This window comes from Giraffa tippelskirchi, chromosome 5 (assembly GCF_054371585.1).
Source record: "Giraffa tippelskirchi isolate mGirTip1 chromosome 5, T2T-mGirTip1v1.2.pri, whole genome shotgun sequence".
NCBI lineage: Eukaryota > Metazoa > Chordata > Mammalia > Artiodactyla > Giraffidae > Giraffa > Giraffa tippelskirchi.
In genome coordinates, this window is record NC_137279.1 from 184,592,934 (window position 1) to 184,620,070 (window position 27,137).

The following is a 27,137-nucleotide window of genomic DNA, read 5'->3' on the forward strand; positions in this document are numbered from 1 at the left end:
TGGATGGCATCACTGACTCCATGGACATGAGTTTGGGTCAACTCTGGGAGTTGGTGACGGATAGGGAGGCCTGGCATGCTGCAGTCCATGGGGTTGCAAAGAGTTGGACACGACTGAGTTACTGAACCGAACTGAACTGATAGAAATATTTTTTAGTTTTAAAACTGAACTAGTCGGCTGTTTCTATAAACTTTTACTAACATTTTTAATTAACAAGCAATAGTACAAATCAAGTAAGTTGGTAATACCTATTTAAAATTAATATATTTTTCCACCAATGAGTATGGTTTGTTCTTTATTGGAGAATTTTAGTTATTTCATTTAATTTTTCTGGTATATATCTTAAATAAAGTAAATATAATTAATTTAATGGCATTTAGTTGAGAGTTCTACCATGTGTCTGAAAGTGACACTGAGGTCATATTTGTTGTATTTCATCAATATACTCCATCTTTGGGAATTTCCAGACAATATTGTGTATGATCTTTTAATTACTCCAAAAATGTCACTGCTATCAGAACAATTTGAAAGTATCTGTTCAGTTGTGTTCAGTCATTCAGTTGTGTCCAACTCTTTGCGACCCCATGGACTGCAGCACACCAGGCTTCCCTGTCCGTCACCAACTCCCGGAGCTTGCTCAAACTCACATCCATCAAGTCGGTGATGCCATCCAACTACCTCATCCTCTGTCATCCCCTTCTCCTCCTGCTCTCAATCTTTCCCAGTATCAGGGTCTTTTCCAATGAGTCAGTTCTTTGCATCAGGTTGCTAAAGTATTCGAGCTTCAGTTCAGTTCTTCCAATGAATATTCAAGGCTGATTTCCTTTAGGATTGACTGGTTAGATCTCCTTGCAGTCCAAGGGACCCTCAAGAGTCTTCTCCAACACCACAGTTCAAAAGCATCAATTCTCCAACGCTCAGCTCTCTTTATGATCTAACTCTCACATCCATACATGGCTACCGGAAAAACCATAGCTTTGACTATACAGACCTTTGTCGGCAGAGTAATGTCTCTGCTTTTTAATATGCTGTCTAGATTTGTCATAGCTTTTCTTCCAAGGAGCAAGCATCTTTTAATTTCATGGCTGCAGCCACCATCTGCAGTGATTTTGGAGCTCATGAAAATAAAGTCTGTCACTGTTTCCTTTGTTTCCCCATCTATTTGCCATGAAGTGATGGGACTGGATGCCATGACGCACAAAACATGGTCCACTGGAGAAGGAAATGGCAAACCACTTCAGTATTCTTGCCTTGAGAACCCCATGAACAGTGTGAAAATTTGAAACTATGTCTTTTAAGTAAATCCAAACAATGTACAATACATGGCCAAAGACTATTTCTGGATTTTGGCCCAATTTTTGCCTTTATGACTTTCTTCATTAATTACATCAGCATCATGACCATAGATTTATCTTTGACAATCTTTTAAGTCAGCATTGAAAATTGAAAGCTGTTTTTTTTTTTAGCTCTTAATTCAAATCAAACTTGTGTTTTTGGATTCTGATTTGCATAGGATACAGCACCCTAATATTCCACTGTGTTTGTAATAACTAGAAAAAGCTAAATAAATTACAAAAATCATATGTTAAAGATACTGAAGAGCTGTGGGAGCAACAATGACCAGGAGAATGGGAATTCAGATAGCAAGTATTCCTTTTAAGTTTAGTTGATAGTCCCTGGATGTTTTCTTCTTTGGGCATTTGCTCATTTGATGCATGGATTGAGCTTGACTTATGCAGAGAACTTCTGCTGGTAGAAAAAGGAACCACAAGTCTTTTGGCAGTTAAGTGGGGCTGTTGTGAAAAGTTGAGATCTCTAAAATATGCTGGTTATAGCTATAGGGCATTTTCTGAGTTCAGAGTTTGAGTATGAAAGGCTGGGAAGCTAGGATGAGGGCTTCCAAAAGCCCAAGCGAAATCTCTCATAATCTTGAGATGCTTGGGGCACAAAGTCCAACTAGAAGAATGAGGCCTGATGCAAAAACATTGCTGATATTCCCCTCAAGAAAGTTTCCAGACTTTGAAGATGTGGGGGTAAATAGGAAGTAGGAAAAGAGGCTAAAGGGCTAGGTACAGAATCTTTAAAGGGCAGAGCTGAATCTCCGGCAGGTCTTTCGGGGTTGAGGAGACAGAGAGCCTCTGGACTCTTGGTCAAAATCCAGACAAACATCAGCCTGAAAGCAGAAATGAATCATAGGTGGACTGAATCATACTAAAACTGTCACCCAGTTCTGTCTTAGTTAACTTCTGACTGGATTGAGGTGACCAGTCCCTTATCCTGTCTGCCTAAGAGATGAAAGATGAAATTTTCTATGATGGGAGATATCATACAGAGCTTCTACATGTCTTTTACAGACAATGTCTGGCACACAATAAAGTCACTAGGCATGCAAAAAGGTAGGAAAATGAAACTGATCATCAAGAGAATGAACAGAAAATAGAAATGGATCCATAAATGATCTAGGTGTTGGAGTATAAGACAAAGACTTTAAATATTTAAAATTAATCAAAATGATTAAAGAAAATAGAGGAAAATAAGGACAAAATGTATTAAAAATAGACATTTTCAGTGGAGAATTAGAATTCTCAAAAAAGAATCCAATGATTGATTTGAGAACAATAGAGAGAAGGTAATATTGGCAACCCTTGGGATTTTTTTATTAACAGAATAACAGTTAACAAGCAGAATTCACATATCTAATTTCACCCAGTCAAAAACCTATATATAAAAGTAAAACAAATAATTAATCTCTTGCTAGAAGCAAATCTATCAATAAACATGAGTAATTAGTGTTACATGATAAGTTTTTACCATCATAATTTTTTAGGGAAGAAAGGATCATTAGCATTTCAACACTGACAGAAACAACATAGGAAAAGTCTGTCATCAATAATTTATTGGCCTCTGGCACACAAAACGACGAAGAGTCAAATGACCTCCTTAATTGTAGCCTATCAAGGCTTCTCTCTTGGAGCATCAGAGATAATCAGAGCTGGGGTTGAAAATTCAAAACTGGCAGCAGTTTTCATAGGGGAGGCTTAAGCCATGTAAGCAAACTGTCTTTGTAAAAGTGTCAACTGAGGAAAAAAAATGATATATTACTATGATTTGGAAGAAAATGCAAAATCTAATATTCCAATAAGTTCAAATTATTTTGCTTGGATTGTTAAATTTTTCTTGGAAATTTAGGCATGACAGAAGCATGGGATACAGAGAGGGAAAGGCATGGGATCTGGAGTTAGAGAGACCTAGGATAGAATCCCACCTTTACCATGTTCCAGATACAGGACCTTGGCAAAGTACTGCCCCTTCACATGATCAGTTTTACTCAGATATAAAGGATGAGATAGCACCCATAAGGTGTCTCTTCTAATACTTGGATATTGGACTTTCCTGGTAGTCCAGTGGATAAAAATCTGCTTTGCAATGCAGGGGACAAGTGTTTGATCCCTAATTGGGAAAGTAAGATCCAACATGCTGCAGAACAGCTAAGTCTGTGTTCTAGGGATTCTGCGTGCTGCAATAAAAGATCCTACATGACACAACTAAGACCTCAGGCAGCCAAATAAATGAGTAAATAAAAATTTTAAAAATACTTGGATATGGAAAGGTGTCAATAGATGGTGGTGCTAATTCTTGCAATAGTGATGAACTAGTAGTTGAAGATTAAATGCTCAGTTTGAAAATTTTGTTTTTAATTTGGACTTCTTTGAGTAGATTTGCTTCTATAGTGCTGTAGGAATAAAGTGTAATAAGAAAATGAAAGTCACTCAGTCGTGTCCGACTCTTTGAGACCCCATGGACTATACAGTCCATGGAATTCTCCAGACCAGAATATTAGAGTGGGTAGCCATTTCCTTCTCCAGGGGATCTTCCCAACCCACGGATCAAACCCAGGTCTCCCACATTGCAGGTGGATTTTTTACCAGCTGAGCCACCAAGGAAGCCCAAGTGTAATATAATGGAATATAAAACGTAGCATCTACACACTGGTCACACTCAGGACAGACATTGAAGCTGAATACTGAATAGGAAATTTGGATATGTAAAAATGAATTATAGCCATATATTTTTTAACATGAAACAGAGAAGCTGGAATGTAACAATAAGAAGAAACTTATTGTTAGCACAATGTCAGAAGTGGAGATGTTTGAGATTTTGTGTTATAACTGATCTTCTGCTTTATGAATTTTAACTAAAACAAAAGGATGTACTGAAAAAAACAGGTTCCTTTGGCTGACTCAGGTGAGCGACCATTCTGAAAAGGCTGTTGTTATTAAGAAACGGGACAGGGTTAAACAAACAGGGAGAGTAGCTTATATCCTCTGCTAAAAGAAGTGCTCACATATTTCCACTGCAAATGGAACAGAGAATGTTGTTAGAAGGGAGAGTCCCTTCTGGCACTACCTGCTGATGGGGACTGTGATAGTCTATGACTGGTCATAGCTGGGACTTCCAAGTTGAGACTATAGCCCATCTTTTTCTAAACCCCCCAGCTATCACTATTTGCCAAGAAAAATGAAAACTAATCTGAATTTCTTTACTTTAAAAAAGAAAGAAAAGGAATCAAGTAAACATTCTAGGACCTGAAATTAAGACCTCATTGGATGGACTTAACAGCAGATTGGACATAGATTATAAAATCAGCAAAATTCAAGAAAAGCCAATAGAAAATATTCAAATAGAAGAGAATAAAGAAGAAAAAAAAAGTAAGAACAGAGCAAAAAATATGAGATCAATGAAAACTCCAATATGCTTGTAATGGAGAGCCAGAGGAGAGGAGAAAGAAGATACGGTAGAGGGGCATATCTGAAGAAAACAGGGCTAAGAATTTTTCAAAATTGATGACATACTTTGACTCACAGTTTCAAGAACTTCAGTAAACTCCAAGTACGATAAATAAAAACGAACAACCAAAACAAAAACCTCACAGACATATTTTAGTAAAAGAGCTTAAATCCAGAGAGTAGAAAATCTTAAAATCATACAGAAGACTCATTACACTCAAAGAAACAATAATAAGATTAAAATGTACTTTTCCAAAGAAAATGTGAGAGGTAGAAGACAATGGAATGACATCTTCAAAGTGCTGGGAAAAAAACTGACAACCTAGAAAAAAACCATTCAAAAATAAAGGTGAAATTGGGACTTCCCTGGTGGTCCAGTGGTTAAGAATCCACCTGCCAATGCAGGGAACACAAGTTTGATCCCTGGTCCAGGAAGATCCCACATGTCAAGGAGCAAGTAAGCCTGTGTGTTGCAACTACTGAAGACCACGTGCCTAAAGCCTGTGCTCTGCTACTAGAGAAGCCACTGCAATGAGAAGCCTGTGCACCGTAGTGAAGAGTAGCCCCGACTCGCTACAACTAGAGCAAGTCCATCTGCACCAATGAAGACCCAGTGCAGCCAGAAAAAAGGTGAAATAAAGACAAAAACCGAGGACGGCATCACTAGTATACCTCACTAGTATACCTACAATATAAGAAAAACTAATGTAGGATAGACTGTCAAGAAAACATATTGCCATCTCTAGTGTAAACACTGAAAGAATTATGGAAGAATATATAGCAATAGAAGCTGATAGAAGTGAAAAATAAAAAATAAGAAACACCAATTAATTTAAAAAAGGCAAGTAACATAAAAGAACAAAGAAATAATGGGACTGAGAGAAAACTAACAGCAAGATAGTAGAGTTAAGCCAAACTATATCAGTAAGTACATTAAATGCAAATCACTAAATGATCAAATTAAGAGTCAACATTGGTCTGATCAGATAAGAAACAAAACCCAATAAAAGCAAAAATAAACAAATGGGACCTAATTAAAATTAAAAGCTTTTGCACAACAAAGGAAACTATAAACAAGGTGAAAAGACAGCCTTCAGAATGGGAGAAAATAATAGCAAATGAAGCAACAGACAAACAATTAATATCAAAAATATACAAGCAACTTCTGCAGCTGAATTCCCGAAAAATAAACGACCCAATCAAAAAATGGGCCAAAGAACTAAACAGACATTTCTCCAAAGAAGACATACAGATGGCTAACAAACACATGAAAAGATGCTCAACATCACTCATTATTAGAGAAATGCAAATCAAAACCACAATGAGGTATCATTTCACACCAGTCAGAATGGCTGCTATCCAAAAGTCTACAAGCAATAAATGCTGGAGAGGGTGTGGAGAAAAGGGAACCCTCTTACACTGTTGGTGGGAATGCAAACTAGTACAGCCACTATGGAGAACAGTGTGGAGATTCCTTAAAAAACTGGGAATAGAACTGCCATATGACCCAGCAATCCCACTGCTGGGCATATACACCGAGGAAACCAGAATTGAAAGAGACGCGTGTACCCCAATGTTCATCGCAGCACTGTTTACAATAGCCAGGACATGGAAGCAACCTAGATGTCCATCAGCAGACGAATGGATAAGGAAGCTGTGGTACATATACACAATGGAATATTACTCAGCCATTAAAAAAAATACATTTGAATCGGTTCTACTGAGATGGATGAAACTGGAGCCCATTATACAGAGTGAAGTAAGCCAGAAAGAAAAACAACAATACAGTATACTAATGCATATATATGGAATTTGAAAGATGGTAACGATAACCCTATATGCGAGACAGAATAAGAGACACAGATGCATGGAACAATTTTATGGACTCTGAGGGAGAAGGTGAGGGTGGGATGTTCTGGGAGAATAGCATTGAAACATGTATATTATCATATGTGAAACAGAACACCATTCCATGTTCGATGCATGAGACAAGGGCTCAGGGCCGGGGCAATGGGATGATCCAGAAGGATGGGATGGGGAGGGAGGTGGGTGGGGGGTCCAGGAGGGGGAACACATGTAAACCCATGGCTGATTCATGTCAATGTATGGCAAAAACTATTGCAATGTTGTGAAGTGATTGGCCCCCAACTAAAATAAATAAATTTATAAATTAAAAAAAAAAAAAAAAAGAAACAAAACCCAACAATTGGCTTTTTATGAGACACATTTTATATAAAAGGATGCAGACAAGTTGAAAGTGAAAATATGGAAAAGATATATGAATATTGATTAAAAGAATGCCGGTGCAGCTATATTAATATTAAAGTAGACTTTGAATCAAGAAGTATTAATAGAGAGGAAAAAGGATATTTCTTAAGGGGCTTCCCTGGTGACTCAGATGGTAAAGAATCTGTCTGCAATGCAGGAGTCTCAGGTTCAATCCCTGGGTCAGGAAGATCCCCTGGGGAAGGGCATGGCAATCCACTCCAGTATTCTTGCTTGGAGAATTCCATGGACAGAGGAGCCTGGCTACAATCCATGGGGTCATAAAGAGTTGAACACAATTGAGTGACTAACGCAACACGGCAACAACTCAATGATAAAAGAGTCCATCCAAAACACGTACATAGCAAGCCTAAATTTATATGATCTAATAATATGTAAAGGAAGAACTGATGGGACTAAAAGGAGGGATAGACGTATCTACAATTAGACTGGAGATTTAGCGTTTTTCTCTCAAAAACTGATACAATACATAAACAAAAATTCCGTAAGAATATAAAATGTTTAAATGACACAGTTAATCAACTGCACCCAATTGACATTTATAAGACACAATAAGTTCGGTTCATTCCCTCAGTCGTGTCCGACTCTTTGACCCACACGGACTGCAGCACTCCAGGCTTTTCTGTCCTCCACTGTCTCCCAGAGTTTGTTTAAGTTCACGTCCATTGAGTTGGTGATGCTATCTAACCATCTCATCCTCTGCCACCCTCTTCTCTTTTTGCCTTCAATCTTTCCCAGCATCAGGGTCTTTTCCAGTGAGTCTGCTATTCTCATTAGGTAGCCAAAGTATTGGAGTTTCAGCTTCAACATCAGTCCTTCCAATGAAAATTCAGGACTGATTTCCTTTAGGATGGACTGGTTGGATCTCCTTGCAGTCCAAGGGACTCTCAAGAGTCTTCTCCAACACCACGGTGCAAAAGCATCAGTTCTTTGGTGCTCAGCTTTCTTTATAGTCCAACTCACATCCATACATGACTACAGGAAAAACCATAGCCTTGACTAGACGGACCTTTGTCGGCAAAGTAATATCTCTGCTTTTTAATATGCTGTCTAGATTTGTCATAGCTTTTCTTCCAAGGAGCAAGCGTCTTTTAATTTCATGGCTGCAGTCACCATCTGCAGTGGGTTTGGAGTCCAAGAAAATAAAGTCTTTGGAGCCCAAGAAAATAAGACACAATACTCAACAACATTTTTTTTTAGGTGCAACATGGTATAGCAGGAAACAATTTTCAGCAACTTTTGATAGTTGCCCTGACCTCATTCTCTGACCACAGTGAAATTATATTGGCAATCAGAAAAACCCTTCAAATATTTGTATTTTAAACAATTCACTAAGACTGGTGGGATCTTAGTTCTCCAATCAAGGACCTCAGGAGTGAAAGCATGGGGTCCTAACCACTGGACCACCAGGGAATTCCCACAATTTACTCTTAAATAACCCATGAGTCAAAGAAGAAATCACAAGGTAAATCATAAAATATTTGAGTTGAATGATATTGCATTTTCATTATCATTGAGCTCCAAATATTTTGTTATACTTATGAGAGTCAGCTAAAGCAATGCTTAGAAAGGAGATTACAGCTTTAAATAAATATATTAAAAAAGAGGAAAGATTTAAAACCAACGATCTAAGCCTCCATCCTGAGAAACCACAAAAAGGTACACAAATTAAACCTAAGGAAAGTAGAGGAAAAGAATAAGGAACAGAAATCAATGAAAAACAAAGTAGATATTCAAAAGATAAAGTCACAAAGCCAAAAGTTGGTTCTTTGAAAGGATTGATAAAATTGATAAATAATCTGCAAAACTGATATAAATATAAGATTGAAAAGCCAAATTATCAATATAAGTAGCAATAGGGGAGGTAATTGTAGGAAATATTTAAAAAATAATAAACCTGAAATGAGAAAATCCTCTGAAAGACATAATTCTGCACTAGAAAAAAATAAAAATTAGAACCACTCTCTCTATATAGTAAATAATATGAATCTATAAGTATAGCCTTTCCACAAAGAAAGTTCCAAGTCCAGATGACTAGTGAATACCTTCAGAATTTAAGGAAGAACTAATACCATTTGTCAAAAACTCTTCCAGTGAATAGAAAAAAGAGCAAAGGCGTCTCAATTTTGTGAGAACACCATAGCAATGATATTTGATAAAGGCATTATAAGAAAGGAAAGTTACAGACCAATATCCTTCATGAACAGAGATGCAAAAATCACAAGCAAGATTCTGACAAACTTATTTTTATGATATACAAAAAGGATAATACATTACAAGTGAGGAGAGTTTATTCTAACAATGCAAGATGTGGTTTAACATTAAAAAGCAATCGATATAGTTTACCATATTAGCAGAATAAATAAAAACTTTATAGATACAGAAAAAACATTTAATAAAATTCAATACCCATTTATGATAAGAAGTCTCAGAAAATGAGGAATGAAAGAATTCCTTATTCTGATAAAAGCTACTTGCCAAAAGCTCTAAACCTAATCTTATTCTTCATTATGAAATTTTGAACCCTTTATTCCTGAGGTCAGAAATAGATAAGGATGTCAGCTATCACCACGTCTTTCAACATTTTATTGGAGATTCTAGTGAGTAAAAAAAGGAAATAAAGAAGGAAAAAGAAATGTGTTAAAATGATTGGAAAGGAAGAACTAAAGCTATTAATATATGTAGATGATTGTGTATAAACCTAAATTGACAAAATACTAGAATTAAAAAGTGAATTTTCTTGCTGGGAGAAATATCAACAACCTCAGATATGCAGATGATACCACTCTAACAGCGGAAAGTGAAGAGGAACTAAGAGCCTCTTGATGAGGATGAAAGAGGAGAGTGAAAAAGCTGACCTGAAACTCAACATTCAAAAAACTAATATCATGGCATCTGGTCCCATCACTTCATGGCAAATAGAGGGGGAAAAAGTGGAAGCATTGACAGGTTTAATTTTGGGGGGCTCCTAAATCACTGCAGATGGTGACTGCAACCATGAAATTAAAAGACGCTTGCTCCTTGGAAGAAAAGCTATGACAAACCTAGACAGCATATGAAAAAGCAGATATCACTTTTCCAGCAAAGATATAGTCAAAGTTATAGTTTTTCCAGTAGTCATGTATGCCTGTGAGAATTGGACCATAAAGAGGGCTAAGTGCTGGAGAATTGATGCTTTTGAACTGTGGTGCCGGAGAAGACTCTTGAGAGTCCCTTGGACAGCAAGGAGATCAAACCAGTCAATCCTAAAGGAAATCAGTCTGAATATTCACTGGAAGGAGGACTGATGCTGAAGCTGAAACTCCAATACTTTGGCTACCTGATGCGAAGAGCTGACTCCTTGGAAAAGACCCTGATGCTGTGAAAGATTGAAGGCAGGAAGAGAAGTTGGCGACAGAGGATGAGGTGGTTGGATGGCATCACCAGCTTGATGGACATGAGTTTGAGCAAACTCCGGGAGATAGTGAAGAACAAGGAAGCCTGTCAGTCCATGGAGTCTAGAAGAGTTGGACATGACTTAGCGACTGAACAATGAACAACAACCAAGGTTATTGGGTACAAGATCAGCATGCAAAAATAATGGTATATCTGTAAACAGCAGCAAGCAATTAGAAAACAAAATAATAACATTTACCAATGTGCATGTATGCACACACACAGATTCTTTTAATAAATTCAATGAAAGATGTGCAAAACTTTCTAAACTGAAATATCTTAAGATAGTCTTAGGGAAGAACCAAGTAAATGAAGGGACATACCACATTCATAGATTGGAAATCTCAGTGTTATTAAGATGTGGGCTGCAGTTCATGGGATTGCAAACAGTTAGACACGACTTAACGACTTCACTTTCACTTTTACTTTAACTCATTTTAGCATCAGTTCTATAAAGTCATCTCATCTAAATCATATATGAATGATACTCAAGGTATAATCCGTTCTGAGACAAAATTACTCTCCAGCTATGAATCTGTGAAACCAGACAAGTTATGTGTTTCCAAAATACAAGGTTGAATAGGCATAGGAGAGATGTTACCATTCCGAAAGGGGGAAATAGGAAACAAGGAAGGGGCAATGGGTTCCAAAAAAGTAAAAAATCTAGCAAGGCAAGCTCCACAAGATTTTAAGGCTGGAGAAAATTCCTCTTTGGTTAGATGTGCTGCCATTCAGACCCACTGGGGTGGCAACATCATCCCCACAGCTTCATGGGGTTCTTTCTACCCACTTAAAATTGTTCCACTCAGTCTGTTTATTTTTCCTAGTCTTTTTATCCCCTCTCTCTGTCTTCGTTTTGGAGTTTTATTGTGTGTTGTCAACTTCACTGATCTTTTTTTCTCCAGTGTCTGATTTGTTATTAGCCCCATCCAGTGGCTTTTTCATATTGTATTTTTTATGTCTGGAAATTCCACTTAGTTATCTTCAAGTCTTCTATTTCTCTTATTATTATGTTCAGTTTTCCTTCACATTCTTGATTATATTGAACACATATATGATGGCTATTTAATGTCCTTTTTTGATAATTCCATCATTCTTCTCATTTCTGATATTTGTATCTATTTACTATTTTTTTTTTCTTTTCATTATGGGTCACATTTTCCTAGCATGTATACTATTTTTGGGTTAGATGTTGGGCATTGTGAAAGTTATGTTTTGTGTATGTGTGTGGACGTTATGTTATTGAGTTTCAGTGCATTCTTTTAAAGAGCTTTTTACTTTGTACTGTGAGGCAACTAAATCATTTCAAATCATATTGATCTTCTTGAGCACTGTTTTAAAGTTTTATCAGGGCTAATTTGGAATAGCTTTTACTGTAGGCAAAATTTAGCCTTACTACAAATACATGATCCTCCTGAGAGCTTTAGTGAATGCCACAGTTGTTAAACGGGGAATCTACACTCTAACTGTTCAGAGTTTGGATGTCTCCAAAACTTGTGTGAGCTCTGACAACTTTTAATTTTACAATTACTTACATGTTCTTTGCCCCATGGTATTCCCCTTTTTGTGTATGGTTTGGAAGTTAGAATAAACCCAAGGGGACCTTTAGCCAGATTTCTAGAGCTCTTCTTCTTCAGGACTCCTTTTGTTTATAACTTTGCCTGTGAGTTGTATGGATGTGAGAGTTGGACTATAAAGAAAGCTGAGCACCAAAGAACTGATGCTTTTGCACCGTGGTGTTGGAGAAGACTCTTGAGAGTCCCTTGGACTGCAAGGAGATCCAACCAGTCCATCCTAAAGGAGATCAGTCCTGGGTGTTCATTGGAAGGACTGATGTTGAAGCTGAAACTCCAATACTTTGGCCACCTGATGCGAAGAGCTGACTCTTTGGAAAAGACCCTGATGTTGGGAAAGATTGAAGGCAGGAAGAGAAGGGGATGACAGAGGATGAGATGGTTAGATGGCATCACCAACTCAATGGACATGAGTTTGGGTAAACTCCGGGAGATGGTGATGGACAGGGAGGCTTGGCGTGCTGCGGTTCATGGGGTTGCAAAGAGTCGGACACGACTGAGTGACTGAACTGAACTGGTCTGTGGGTTGTAGCTAAGTCAGGCTCCATGAATCCCAGTTTCTATACCCAATTAAATAAGACTTCCATACTCTGCTTAGGATCAGATCATCTACTCTGTACCATGGTCCAGAATATATCTCCAAGCAGATTTCTGGGGAATTCATAGGGCTTGCTATACTTGTTTTCCTTCTCTCAGGTTCACAGTGCCGCACTATGTGTCCAATGTATGAAACAGTTGTTTCATGTACTTTGCCATGTTTTCTACTTCTTTTTGGTGGAAGAGTAATCATGGGGCCTGCTATTCCACCATTGCCAGAAGCTGCAGTCAAGGTGGACATTGCTTTAAGATACTGTGTAATTGGTACCAAAATTGACAATTAGCTCAGTGGAGCAGAGTAGAAGAGAAGAAATAGATCCACACCTATATAGTCCTCTGATTTTTAACTAAAATGTTGCTGTGATTCAGTGAGGGTGAAAGTGGGTCTTTTGAATTACCAATATATAAAAAAAAATAACCTTGATCCCCACCACATGCTGTACCTAAAACTAATTGGAGATGAAGCATAGACCTATGTGTGAAAGACAAAATGGTAAAGCTTATAAAAGAAATCAGAGGGGATATCTTCATTACCTTCAGGTTGGCAAAGATTTCTTAAACAGGACTTAATTTAAGGCCTGTAGTTAAAAATTAACTATAAAAGGAATATTGGTAATCTTGATTTTGTTCAAATTACAACTTTTTCTTCAACAAAATGACAAAATTAGGGATTGTAAAGGCAAATCACAAACTTATAGAGAATGTTTGCAGTATGTATTTAGAAAAATAATTCATTACAGGAATATATCAGGAACTCTTCCATCAGTAATATCAAAAAATTACAACTGAAGTCTTAAAAAGGTAAAAGTATTAATGAGTTGTTTACAAAAGAGGATATCCAAATGGCTAGTAAACATTTGTAAAATTGTTCAACATTATTATGTTTTAGATAAAGGCAAATTAAGACTACAACGGGATGCCACCTCATACTCATCTGATTTTGGATGGCTAAAGTTAAAAGAACTGATTAAAATGTACAGTGCTAAACAAAATATCACAAAGAAACAGGAAATTGTAGCCCATTCAAAGGAAGAAAAATAAACCAATAGAAATTATCCCTGAAAAATATCTCTTGGAAAATATATTAGACAAAGATTTTAAAACAACTGCCTCAAAGGTGCTCAAAGAACAAAAAGAAAGTGTGGAGAAAATCAAGAAAGCAGTATAAACAAAATGGAAATATCATTAAACAGAAAATCTGAAACAAGCAAACCAAAAAAAAAAAAAAAGAAATTCCAGAGATGCAAAGTACAAGAACCAAAATGAAAAAGTCACTAGAAGAATTCAAAGGCAAATTTGAGCAGGCAGAAGAAAATATTAGTGAACTTGAAGATAGGACAATGGAAATTATTGAGGCTGAGGAACTCAAAAAGAAAAGATTGTAGAAAAGTGAACAGAGTCTAAGGGACATGTGGGGCACCATCATGTGACTCAACATATGCATCATAGGAGTCCCAGAAGAAATGGAGAGAGACAAGGAAGCTGAGAGAATATTTGAAAAAATACTGGCTGAAAACTACTCAAATGTGATGGAAGACATGAATATAAAGATCCAAGAAACTCAACAATCTCCATGGCAGATGAACTCAAAAAAGACTCATGCTGAGAGACACTATAATCAAACTTTGAAAAGACAAAGACAGAGAGAGAGAGAGTCCTGAAATCAGCAAGAGAGAAGTGGCTTGTCATAACCAAGGGATCATCAATATGATTATCAGCAACTTTCTCATCAAAAAACTGGACACCAGAAGAGAGTGGCAAATAAATTTAAAGTGCTAAAAGAAAAAAACCATCAACAAAGAATTCTATGTTGACAAAACTGTCCTTCAAAAGTGAGGAGTAAATTAAAATAAGACTTTCAGAAAAACAAGAGCTGAAGGAGTTTGTTATACAATAATCTGCCTAAGGGCATCCTGCAAAGTGAAACAAGAGGACACTAGACAGCAACTTGAGGCTGAATGGAGAAATAAAGATGTCAGTAAAGGTAAATAAATGGTCAACTATAAGAGCAAGTATTATTGTAACAATCACTTATAACTATTTTGTTTGCTTTCTCTGTAATTTAAGAGACTAACACATTTTAAAAAACAGTTATGAGTGCAAAAGCTGGTATTACTGTAACTTTGGTTTGTTACTCCAAATCTTCTTTTCTGCATAATTTAGAATACTAATGAATTTAAAAGAACTATTAGTTTATGTTTTTAAGCATGCATTGTATAAAGATATAATTTTCTGACATCAACAGCTGAAAGAGGTTTGGACTGTGCTGTAAAGGAGCAAAATTTTGTATGTTATTGGAGTTAAGCTGATGTACATACAAATTATAGCGTTATAATTTTAGGATGTTAAATGTAATTCCCATGGAAACAAAGAAAATAGCTCTAGAATATACATAAAAGGAAATGAAAAACAAATCCGAGTGTTTCACTAAAAAAAATTCAAGTAAACACAAAAGAAGACAGTAATGCAGTAAATGAGGGACAAAAAAAGCTAGAAGGCATATGGAAAACAAATAGCACAATGACAGAAGTGAGTTGCAGTAATTAAATATAAACAGATTAAACTCTCCAGTCAAAAGATGGAACTTAGCAGAACAGAAAAAAATATATGATGCAACTATATGCCGTCTATGAGAGATTCACTTGACATCCAAAGATACAAACAGGTTGAAAGTGAAAATATGGAAAAAGATATCTCATGCATTAGTAACCAAATGAGCAAAGGAATGGCTGTAGTAATATAAGACAAAATGGACTTTAAATAAAAATTTTACAAGAGATTAAAAGAAGACATTATATATTAATAAATGGTTTAATACAGCAAGATGATAGAACAGTTATAAATTTTGCCACCAAATTACCATCAAAATATATGAAGAAGAAGCTGAAAGAATTGAAGGGAGAAATAGATAGTTCCGCAATAGTAGCTGAGGACTTCAATACTCCACTCTCAGTAGTCGATGGGACAGCCAGATAGAAGTAAAGAAACAGAAGACTTAAACACCACAATAAACCAAAATAATCTAATAGACATGTACAGAACATGCTCTATCAACAACAATAGCATACATACTCTTCTCAAGTACTCATGGGCCATTTCTCAGGATAGACTGTATGTTAGGCCACAAATTAAGCTTCAGTAGATTTTATTTTAAAGATTTGTTTTTTGATGTGGACTATTTTTCAGCTATTTATTGAATTTATTACAATATTAGTTCTGTCTTATGTTTTAGTTTTTTGGCCATGAGGCATGTGGGATCCTAACTCCCCTAGCAGGGATTGAACCCACATTCCCTGCTCTGGAAGGGCCCATTCCCATTGGACTGCCAAGGAAATCCCAAATTTCAACAGATTTTAAAAGATATCAAAAAAGTATCTCTCTGATCACAACAGTTGAGGTTAGAAATCAGTAACAAAAATAAAACAAAAATAAAACTCTGCGAAAATTCACAAAATTGTGGAGGTTAAACAATTCTCTTTTTAAACAACAAATATCAAAGAAGAAATCACAAGGAAAATTAGACAGTTCTTAGAGGGAAGTGGTCAAGATGGTAGAATAGGAAGACCCTGAACTCACCTCCTCCCACAGACACACCAAAATTACAACTACTTACAGAGCAACTATCTATGAGAATGACCTAAGGATTAGCAGAAAAAAATTTCCACAACTAAAGACATAAAAAAGGAACCACCACAAGATAGACAGGAGGTGGAGATGTGCGCTAGTCAGGACTCATGCATCTGGGTTGAAAATCCACAAATATAAACTAGGGCTCAGGTGTTTCTGAAACTAATTCTCTTCCCTTTGAATCCATTTGCATCTACTGATTCATACAAGGTCTTGATGAACCCCTGAAAATAAGTCATGAACTCTTTATATATATATGTAACCATGACCCAGACAGAAGTCTGGTGATAAGGAAGGGGACCAGAAGCTACTGAGGGAGAACTCCTGAAGCATAGAAAAAGGAGTTGAGTACAAGAACCAGCTCTAGCAGTAGATCCTCAGTAATGAAGAGAGTGCTGGTTCCAGGTACAAGACTGGCTGATACTGGAGGTAATTTTAATCCAGCCACTTTGGTGGTGGGTGTGCATCCTGGGAGACATGGGTAATATAGTTAAATTAGAAGAATCAAATCATTGATCTCTGTAACAATGTGGGGCTCAGTCAACCTTGCTATAGCTCCCCTCCTCTCTTCCACTGACTTTCAAGGAGTGAAGACATGGATTTTCGGCCTTGAGTATCACACAGGGTCTAAGTTTCATGGCCTTCGGGCTACAGCTGAATTCCAGCTCCACCAGCACGCAGCATGGCTGAGTTCCTGCTTTATTGGTTCCCAGCGCTGGTGGTGGTGATAACATCGATAGGAATGGAGTTTCAGCAGGAGTATGACTCTCATGGAATCATTAGGGCCTGAGGTTATGGAGTCCCTGCCTGGATATCCATGGCAGTGAAGAGAATGACATAACTAACAGCTCAAGCAATTTCACTGCAGGACCTCTCCAACTGAGCATAACATGGGAAAGCAATCCATTTCACAAGAGGTAACTTTAACTTCAAAGATCAAGCCAAAGCAGCAGCATTTCAATTCCATTAACAATGACACATAGTAATGAATGAGTTGCCAGTGCCAGTGTGGAGTGGAGCTTCCACAAACGGTTGGATCCCGAGTGAGCAGGTTTCTGGCTTGGCTAGCTATGGCCTAAAGCTCCCACTTTTTGCTTGCTTTCGAAAGGTCTGGGGTGTTTTGGTTTTTTATTTTATTTTTTTCTTAGTCTTTTTTTTTCAGTTGAGGGATAATTGGTTTACAGAATTTTGTTGCTTTCTGTCAAACCTCAACATGAATCAGCCACAGATATACATGTATCTGCTCTCTTTTGAACCTCCCTCCCATCTCTCGCCCCATCCCACCCCTCTAGGTTGATACAGAGCCCCCGTTTGAGTTTCCTGAGTCATACAGCAAATTACTTTTGGCTATGTATTTTACATACGGTAATGTAAGTGTCTACGTTACTCTTTCCATACATCTCACCCTCTCCTCCCCTCTCCCCATGTCCATAAGTCTATTTTCTATGCCTGTTTCTCCATTGCAGCTTTGTAAATAAATTCTTCAGTACCATTCTTCCAGATTCTGTATGTATGCGTTAGAATACGATATTTGTCTTTCTCTCTCTCACTCACTTCACTCTGTATAATAGGGTCTAGGTTCATCTACTTCATCAGAATTGACTCAAATGCGTTCCTTTTTATGGCTGAGTAATACTCCGTTGTGTATATGTACCACAACTTCTTTATCCATTCATCTGTTGATGGACATCTAGGTTGCTTCCATGTTCTAGCTATTGTAAATAGTGCTGCAGTGAACAATGGGATACATGTGTCTTTTTCAATTTTGGTTTCCTCAGGGCATATGCCTAGGAGTGAGATTGCTGGGTCATATGGTGGTTTTATTCCTAGTTTTTTAAGGAATCTCCATACCGTCTTCCATAGTGGCTGTATCAATTTTACATTCCCACCAACAGTGCAAGAGGGTTCCCTTTTCTCCACATCCTCTCCAGCATTTATTGTTTGTAGACTTTTTGATGATGGCCATTCTGACCAGTGTAAGATGATATCTCATTGTGGTTTTGATTTGCATTTCTCTAATAATGAGCCATGTTGAGCATATTTTCATGTGTTTGTTAGCCATCTGTATGTCTTCTTTGGAGAAATGTCTGTTTAGGTCTTTTTCCCACTTTTTGTTTGGGTTGTTTGTTTTTCTGGCATTGAGTTGTATGTGCTACTTGTATATTTTGGGAATTAATCCTTAGTCAGTTGTTTCATTTGCTATTATTTTCTCCCATTCTAAGGGTTGTATTTTCATCTTCCTTATAGTTTCCTTTGCTGTGCAAAAGCTTTTAAGTTTAATCAGGCCCCACTTGTTTACTTTTGTTTTTATTTCCATTACTCTGGGAGGTGGGTCATAGAGGATCTTGCTTTGATTTATGTCAATGAGTGTTCTGCCTATGTTTTCCTCTAAGAGTTTTATAGTTTCTGGTCTTGCATTTAGGTCTTTAATCCATTTTGAGTTTATCTTTGTGTATGGTGTTAGGAAGTGTTCTAATTTCATTCTTTTACATGTAGCTGTCCAGTTTTCCCAGCACCATTTATTGAAGAAGTTGTCTTTGCCCCATTGCATATTCTTGCCTCCTTTGTCAAAATAAGGTACCCAGAGGTGTGTGGGTTTTTTTCTGGGCTTTCTATCTTGTTCCATTGGTCTATATTTCTGTTTTTGTGCTAGTACCACACTGTCTTGATGACTGTAGCTTTGTAGTATAATCTGAAGTCAGGAAAGTTGATTCCTCTAGCTCCATTCTTCTTTCTCAAGACTGCTTTGGCTCTTCAGGGTCTTTTGTGTTTCCAAATGAACTGTGAAATTTTTGGTTCTAGCTCTGTGAAAAATGCCATTGGTAATTTGATAGGGATAGCATTGAATCTGTAGATTGCATTTGGTAGTATAGTCATTCTCACAATATTGATTCTTCCTACTCAGGAACATGGAATATCTCTCCATCTGTTTGTCATCCTTGATTTCTTTCAATAGTGTCTTATAATTTTCTGTGTATAGTTCTTTTGTCTCCTTAGGTAAGTTTATTCCTAGATATTTAATTCTTTTTGTTGCAATGGTGAATGGGATTGATTCCTTAATTTCTGTTTCTGATTTTTCATTGTTAGTATATAGAAATGCAAGTGATTTCTGTGTATTGATTTGTATCCTGTAACTTTGCTAAATTCACTGATTAGCTCTAGTAGTTTTCTGATACTACCTTTAGGATTTCTATGTACAGTATCATGTCATCTGCAAACAGTGAGAGCTTTACTTCTTCTTTTCCAATCTGGATTCCTTTTATTTCTTTTTCTTCTCTGATTGCTGTAGCTACGACTTCCAGAACTACGTTGAATAATAGTGGTGAAAGTGGACACCCTTGTCTTGTTCCTGATCTTAAGGGGAATGCTTTCAGTTTTTCACCGTTGAGAATATGTTTGCTTATCATATATGGCTTTTACTATGTTGAGATAAGTTTATTCTATGCCCACTTTTTGAAGAATTTTAATCACAAATGGGTGCTGAATTTTTGTCAAAGACTTTTTCTGCATCTATTGAGATTATCATATGGTTTTATCTTTCAATTTGTTAATATGGTATATCACATTGATTGATTTGTGTATATTGAAGAACACTTGCATTCCTGGAATAAACCAAACTTGGTCATCGTGTATGAGATTTTTGATGTGTTTCTAAATTCTGTTTGCTAAAATTTTGTTGAGGATTTTTGCATCTATGTTCATCAGTGATATTGGCCTGTAGTTTTCTTTGTCTGATTTTGGTATCAATGTGATGGTGGCCTCATAGAATGAGTTTAGAAGTGTTCCTTCCTCTGCAATTTTTTGAAAGAGTTTTAGAAGGATAGGCTTTAGCTCTTCTCTAAATGTTTGATAGAATTCTCCTGTGAAGCCATCTGGGCCTGGGCTTTTGTTTTGGGGGAGATTTTTTTTTTTTTATCACAGCTTCAATTTCAGTGCTTGTAATTGGGTTGTTCATAATTTCTATTTCTTCCTGGTTCAGTCTTGGAAGATTGAACTTTTCTAAGAATCTGTCTGTTTCTTCCAGGTTATCCATTTTATTGTCAGATAGTTGTTCATAATAGTCTCTTATAACCCCTTGTTATTTCTGTTGTAACCTCTCATTTTGCATTTCTAATTTTGTTGATTTGATTCTTCTCTCTTTTTTTCTGGCTAAGGGCTTGTCAATTTTGTTTATCTTTTCAAAGAACCAGCTTTTAGTTTTATTAATCTTTACTATTGTTTCTTTCAATTCTTTTTCATTTATTTCTGCTTAGATCTTTATGATTTTTTTCCTTCTACTAATTTTGGGGTTTTTTTTGTTCTTCTTTAACCAGTTGTTCTAGATGTAAAGTTAGGTTGTCTATTCAATGTTTTTCTTATTTCTTGTGGTAGGACTGTATTGCTATAAACTTCCCTCTCAGAACTGCTTTTGCTGCATCCCTCAGGTTTTGAGTTGTTGTGTTTTCATTGTCATTTGTTTCTAGAAATTTTTTGATTTCCCTTTTGATTTCTTCAGTAACCTGTTGGTTAGTTAGTGTTGTTTAATCTCCATGTGTTTGTGTTTCTCACAGTTTTTTTCTTGTAATTGATATCTAGCCTCATAGCGTTGTGGTCGGAGAAGATGCTTGATATGATTTCAATTTTCTTAAATTTACTGAGGTTTGATTTGTGACCCAAGATGTGGTCTATCCTGGAGAATGTTCCATGTGCAATTGAAAAGAAGGTGTATTATTCTGCATTTGGATGGAATGTCCTGAAGATATCACTGAGATCCATCTCATCTAATGTATCATTTAAGACTTGTGTTTCCTTATTAATTTTCTGTTTTGATGATCTGTCCATTGGTGTGAGTGGAGTGTTAAGGTCTTCTACTATTGTTGCATTACTGTCAATTTCTCCTTTTAAGTCTGTTAATGTTTGTCTTATGTATTGAGGTGCTTCTATGTTGAGTGCAATAGATATTTACAATTGTTATGTCTTCCTCTTAGATTGATTCCTTGATCATTATTTAGTGTTCTTCCTTATCTCTTATAATATTCTTTATTTTAAGGCCTATTTTGTCTGATATGAGGATTGCTACTCCAGCTTTCTTTTGCTTCCCATTTGCGTGGAATATATTTTTCCATCCTCTCACTTTCAGTCTATATGTGTCTTGAGGTCTGAAGTGGGTTTCTTGTAGACAGCATATATATGGGTCTTGTTTTTGTATCCATTCAGCCAGTCTGTGTCTTTTGGTTGGAGCACTTAATTCACTTACATTTAAAGTAATTATTGATATATATGTTCCTATTACCATTTTCTTACTTGTTTGGGGTTGATTTTGTAGATCTTTTTTCTTCTTTTGTATTTCTTGACTATATAAGTCCCTTTAACATTTGTTTAAAACTGGTTTGGTGGTACTGAATTCTCCTAAGTTTTGCTTGTCTGGAAAGCTTTTTATTTCTCCATCAATTTTGAATGAGATCCTTGCTGGGTACAGTAATCTTGGTTGTAGATTTTTCCCTCTCAGTACTTTAAATATATCCTGCCATTCCCTTCTGGCCTGCAGAGTTTCTGCTGAAAGATCAGCTGTTAAGCATATGGGGTTTCCCTTGTATGTTACTTGTTGCTTCTCCTTTGCTGCTTTTAATATTCTTTCTTTGTGTTTAGTCTTTGTTAGTTTGATTAGTGTGTGTTTTGGCATGTTTCTCCTTGGGTTTATCCTGTATGGTACTGTTTGTGCCTCTTGGACTTGACTATTTCCTTTTCCATGTTGGAGAAATTTTCAACTATAATCTCTTCAAAAATTTTCTCATACTCTTTCTTTTTCTCTTCTTCTCCTGGGACCCCTATAATTCGAATGTTGGTGTGTCTAATATTGTCCCAGAAGTCTCTGAGACTATCCTCTGTTCTTTTCATTCTTTTTATTGTATTCTGCTCTTCAGAAGTTATTTCCACTATTTTATCTTCCAGCTCACTGATTCATTCTTCTGCTTCAGATATTCTGCTATTGATTCCTTCTACAGTATTTTTGATTTCAGTAACTGTGTTGTTTGTCTCTGTATGTTTATTCTTTAATTCTTCTAGTTCTTTGTTAATTGATTCTTGCATTTTCTCCATTTTGTTTTCAAGGTTTTTGATAATCTTTACTATCATTATTCTGAATTCTTTTTCAGGTAGTTTGTCTATTTCCTCTTCATTTATTTGAACTTCTGTGTTTCTAGTTTGTTCCTTCATTTGTGTAGTATTTCTCTGCCTTTTCATTATTTCTTTTTTAACTTAATGTGTTTGAGGTCTCCTTTTCCCAGGCTTCAAGGTTGAATTCTTTCTTCCTTTTGGTTTCTGCCCTCCTAAGTTTGGTCCAGAGGATTGTGTAAGCTTATAGGGTGAGGTTTGTGCTGAGTTTTTGTTTGTTTGTTTTTCCTCTGATGGGCAGAGCTGAGTGAGGTGGTGATCCTATCTGCTGATAATTGGGTTTGTATTTTTGCTTGCTTGTTGTTTTGACGAGGCATCCTGCACAGGGTGCTACTGGTGGTTGGGTGATGCTGGGTCTTGTATTCAAGTGGTTTCCTTTGTGTGAGTTCTCACTATTTGATACTCCCTAGAGTTAGTTCTCTGGTAGTCTATGGTCTTGGAGTTAGTGCTCCCACTTCAAAGGCTCGGGGCTTGATCTCTGGTCAGGAACGAAGATTCCACAAGTGGTTTGTTATGTCATTAAGTGAGATTAAAACAAATATCCAAAAATAAGAAACCAAAGTTGAACCCCAGACAAATGGCAGTTACAAAATCAGGCAAATAATAATTAAAATAATGGAATATACACATATATATACACCCATGAGCAAAGTCAAACAGTCCAACAAAAATAAAGTACAGTAGATTGACCCAGTGAACAAAGGAAATAAAAAATTATATTTAACAATTAAGAACAACACTAACTAAAGCACAAACTGGAAAACAAAACTAACAGAAGGTGCCAAGAGGGGAATAAAGCAATGAAAACAAAACTAACAAATATGTTGAGAGGAAAGGAATGAAAGAAAAGAAAGAACAGATATGCAAATTTAAATAGATAGATGAAGAAGATTTATATAAAGATTAACTGCAAGGGGAAAAGAACAGTAGGGAAGAAAAACAAAGGAATAAATATAGAAAAAATATAATAGGTTTAAAAAATTAAAAATTAAAATTATAAAAAAGAGAAAAGTAAAAAAATGGAAGAAGAAAGAAAAAAGGGGAAAAAAAAGGAAAACTCTACAGAACTGGAAAAGCCCAATGTAGAGGCAGAGGTTTATAACAACAATAAAAAGTGTGACTGAATATACTCATATACGTATACACCTATAAGCAAAATCAAAACAGTCCAACAAAAATAAAATATAATTGATCGACTCTGTGAACAAAGGAAACAAAAAATTATATCTACAAGAACAAAACTAACTAAAGCACAAAGTGGAAAACAAAACTAAAGCAAGGTGCCAAGTGGGGAATAAAGCAATGAAATAAAACTGACAAATATGTTGAGAGGAAAGGAGAGAAAGAAAAGAAAGAAAGAATAGATATTCAAAGTTAAACAGAGGTAGATAAAGAAGATTTATATACATTAAAGATTAACTGGAAGGGGAAAAGAACAGTAGGAAAAGCAAACAAAGAATAAATGTAGAAAAAAATAATAGGTTTAAAAGATTAAAAATTAAAATTAAAAAAAGAGAAAAGAAAAAAAAGAAAACTGCACAGAACTGCAAAAGCCCAACGCAGAGGCAGAGGTTTATAACAACAAGAAAAAATGTAACTGAGGGAAAAAAAAAAAGCTCAAAAGCTTAATTAGATTTCATAGTGCCAATAAAATCGACAACTACAACAGAGGGGGGGAAAAGGAAAAAAAAAGAAGAAGAAAAAAAATCCAAAAGAATCTACAGAACAAGTCAAAACCTAAGAATAATAAATGTTTTTCTTGAGTCACTGCTGTCGGAGTCCTTTACCTCGCTGGGAGTCACAGTCCTACTCACCTCCCTAGGATGCCCTCCAACACTGTGCTGATCTCTGGACCTGCTGTAGGGGCAGCGCAGATTCTAATCTGGTACTGCTCCTGTTTGTTCTTGCCTCCAATGTCCACAGCTATCAGGATTAGTGCGTTTTCTTTTGTGGGAGCTCTCAAAGACCTTTTGTATATTCCATAGACACAGTCTGCCTAGTTGATCATGTAGATTTAATCCGCAGCTCGTACAGCTGATGGGAAGGTTTTGGGTCTTCTTCCTTAGACACACTGCCCCTGGGTTTCAACTGTAGTTTTATTTCCACCTCTGCATGTGGGTCCTCCACTGGGGTTTGCCCCTGAGGCTGCCCTGGAGGGCTTGGGTTTGCCCCTGTGAGGGCCAGGTGTGGAGGTGGTGCAGCTGCTTGAGTCGCAGGGCTTCTGGCAGCACCAGGTACTCAGGGGAGTTGGTGACTAGGGCAGCAGGAAATACAGTGTTCTAGAAGGGTATGGCAACCTGTATTGTCCCATACACTCCAGTATTCTTGCCTAGAGACCCGCTCCCTGACAGAGAAGGCTGGCAGGCCACAGTCTACAGGGTCGCAGAGTTGGACACTACTGAAGTGGCCCTGTGTGCATAGACGCAAGACTCTTTTTGCCTGTGGCAGCTCTGCCCCAGTGAGAGCTGAGCATGAAGGTGGCGCAGCTGCTTGGCTTGTGAGGATCCTGGCGCCGCCAAATGTGCAGGGACACAGACTGCCTTCGCCATGGGAATTATGGCCCTATCGGAGTCTTTTTCCCAGCCTCTTGTAGCTGGCAATCAGAAGGCCTCTTTGGCCAGTCTTTCTCCGTAGCTCCACCCATTCAGGCACTTAGAAGGCTCCCTTGCCTGGGGTCCTTCTCTGCTGTCCGGCCCATCAAGCACTTAGAGGGGCCCCCCTGGCCGGGGTCCTACTCTGTAGATTGGTGCCTCAGACGCTTAAAGGGGCACCTTGGGTGGGGTCCTGCCCTTTAGTTCGGTACATCAGTCACTTGAAGGAGCACCCCGGGTAGGGTCCTGCTCTGGAGTTCAGTGCGTCAGGTGATTCATGGGCCAGCCTCTCTATCATTCAGGCGCCGATACTGGCGTGTGAGGAGAGAAAGGCTATGATAATGGCTCCACCCCCTATGTGTGACTCAGCAGTATTGCCTTGCTTCCATGGCTGCCCGGATTTTCCTCCACAGGCATTTCCCACCACAGTCGCCTCCCTCACATCCCCTTGATCTGTCTCTCCGCAGTCAACAGCAGCCCTCGCCCTGGGATTGCTCCACAATCCCTAAACTCCAGCTCCCAGCCTCTGCGCCTTCCAGGGGACCTGCATCCCTGTCCCGGGTATGTATGACTGCTGCAGGGACTGTCTGATTCTGATTCCATTTAGGCTGCCACAAGTCAGCTGTTTCACTCTCAGCCTTAAAATGTTTCTCCTCTGACCCAGACAATTGCCTGGATGTGGGGTTCAGACCCCTGCTTCAGTTCCCCCACCAGCAGAGGGCAGGTCCAGTCCTACTAACACTCCCGTTTTCTCCCCTAGTTCCTTTGTCCTACCACGTTTTGCGTGGGTCTGTATTTTCTTTTCCTCTGGTCAGGTCCTCCTGTCCACTCTCAGCTGGTGTTCTGCATGCACTTCTGTGTCTGAAGGTGTATTCCTGATGTATCTGTGGAGAGAGATGTACTCTACATCCACCTACTCCTCTGCCATCTTGTTCTCATGTTTTTTTTATTTTTTTAATTTTTTATTTTAAGTTAAAATAAATTCTTGGCTGCACTGGTTCTTCATTGTGAGTGTTGGCTTAGTAGACCCCCAGCATGTGGGATCATAGTTCCCTGACCAGAGATGGAACCGACGTCTCCTGCAATGGAAGGTGGATTCTTAGCATTGGACCACCAAGAAGTCCCAAGGTCTGGGTTTTAAGCTACCAAGATTTAGTAGTGAATGTCAATGGGAGACATTTGTATTCCTCTCCTGGCAAAGTGGCTGAGATTTCTGATTATCTTTGTGAGATTTTATATAAATGTGTGTGTGTGTACATAAAATCTAGTCTATATCCACACTGTTGTTCAAGTGCTGTTTCTTAAAGCAGATCTGATCATGTTGGTCTCACCCAAATCAAAACCTCACTGACTCCACATTGCTTAGGTGTCCAACACCTCAGTTGGGCTCCCCAGACCCTTTATAATCTGACTTGCTTTATCATTAATCTCATCTCCTCTAGTCTAATCATCTTGAAATGGTATAGGGATTCCCACTTTCATTGAGGATATGTATTTCAATTTTTCTACAACTGTTTGGGAAGTATTCTATTTCTATACTTTTTTTTGACTACTCTAGAAAATTTAATGTATATACTGATCAAAGTCTGAAGTTAATAGATCTGTTTATCCTCCTTTCCCCAAATACAAGGGTCTTAGAAACTTTAATTCCATTCTTTTCTTTCTTTTCCAGAGATATATACTATTGTTGAGATATGTTTTAATTCTACCTTTGAAAAACCCACCAACCTGTTTTATTACTGTTTTATACAGTCAAGTCTTTTTTGTATGTATCTGCATATTGACTATTTTCTTTGTTCTTCATTACTACTTGCATCCTAACCTTCCATCTGAGATCACTTTTACATGAAAAGATATTTTGTCTAAAGAACTTCCTTTATATTTTTTATTGGAGTATAATTGCTATACAGTGTTGTGTTAGTTTCTGCTGTAAAACAAAGTGAATCAGCTATATATATACATATATTCCCTCCCTTTTGAGCCTCCCTCCCACCCCACCCGGAAAAGGCAATGGAACCCCACTCCAGTACTCTTGCCTGGAAAATCCCATGGACGCATGAGCCTGGTAGGCTACAGTCCATGGGGTC

General features: G+C 37.5%; 1 long non-coding RNA gene across 1 annotated transcript in view; it reads right to left on the bottom strand.

The window, feature by feature from the left end:
- The window catches only part of LOC145505879 (uncharacterized), a 30,146-nt gene extending 5,406 nt beyond the window's left edge, over positions 1 to 24,740 (bottom strand). The window contains exon 1 of the long non-coding RNA XR_014053334.1: positions 24,274 to 24,740. This is a non-coding gene — a long non-coding RNA (uncharacterized LOC145505879). The remainder of the gene's footprint in view (positions 1 to 24,273) is intronic.
- Between the last annotated feature and the right edge of the window lie 2,397 nt (positions 24,741 to 27,137).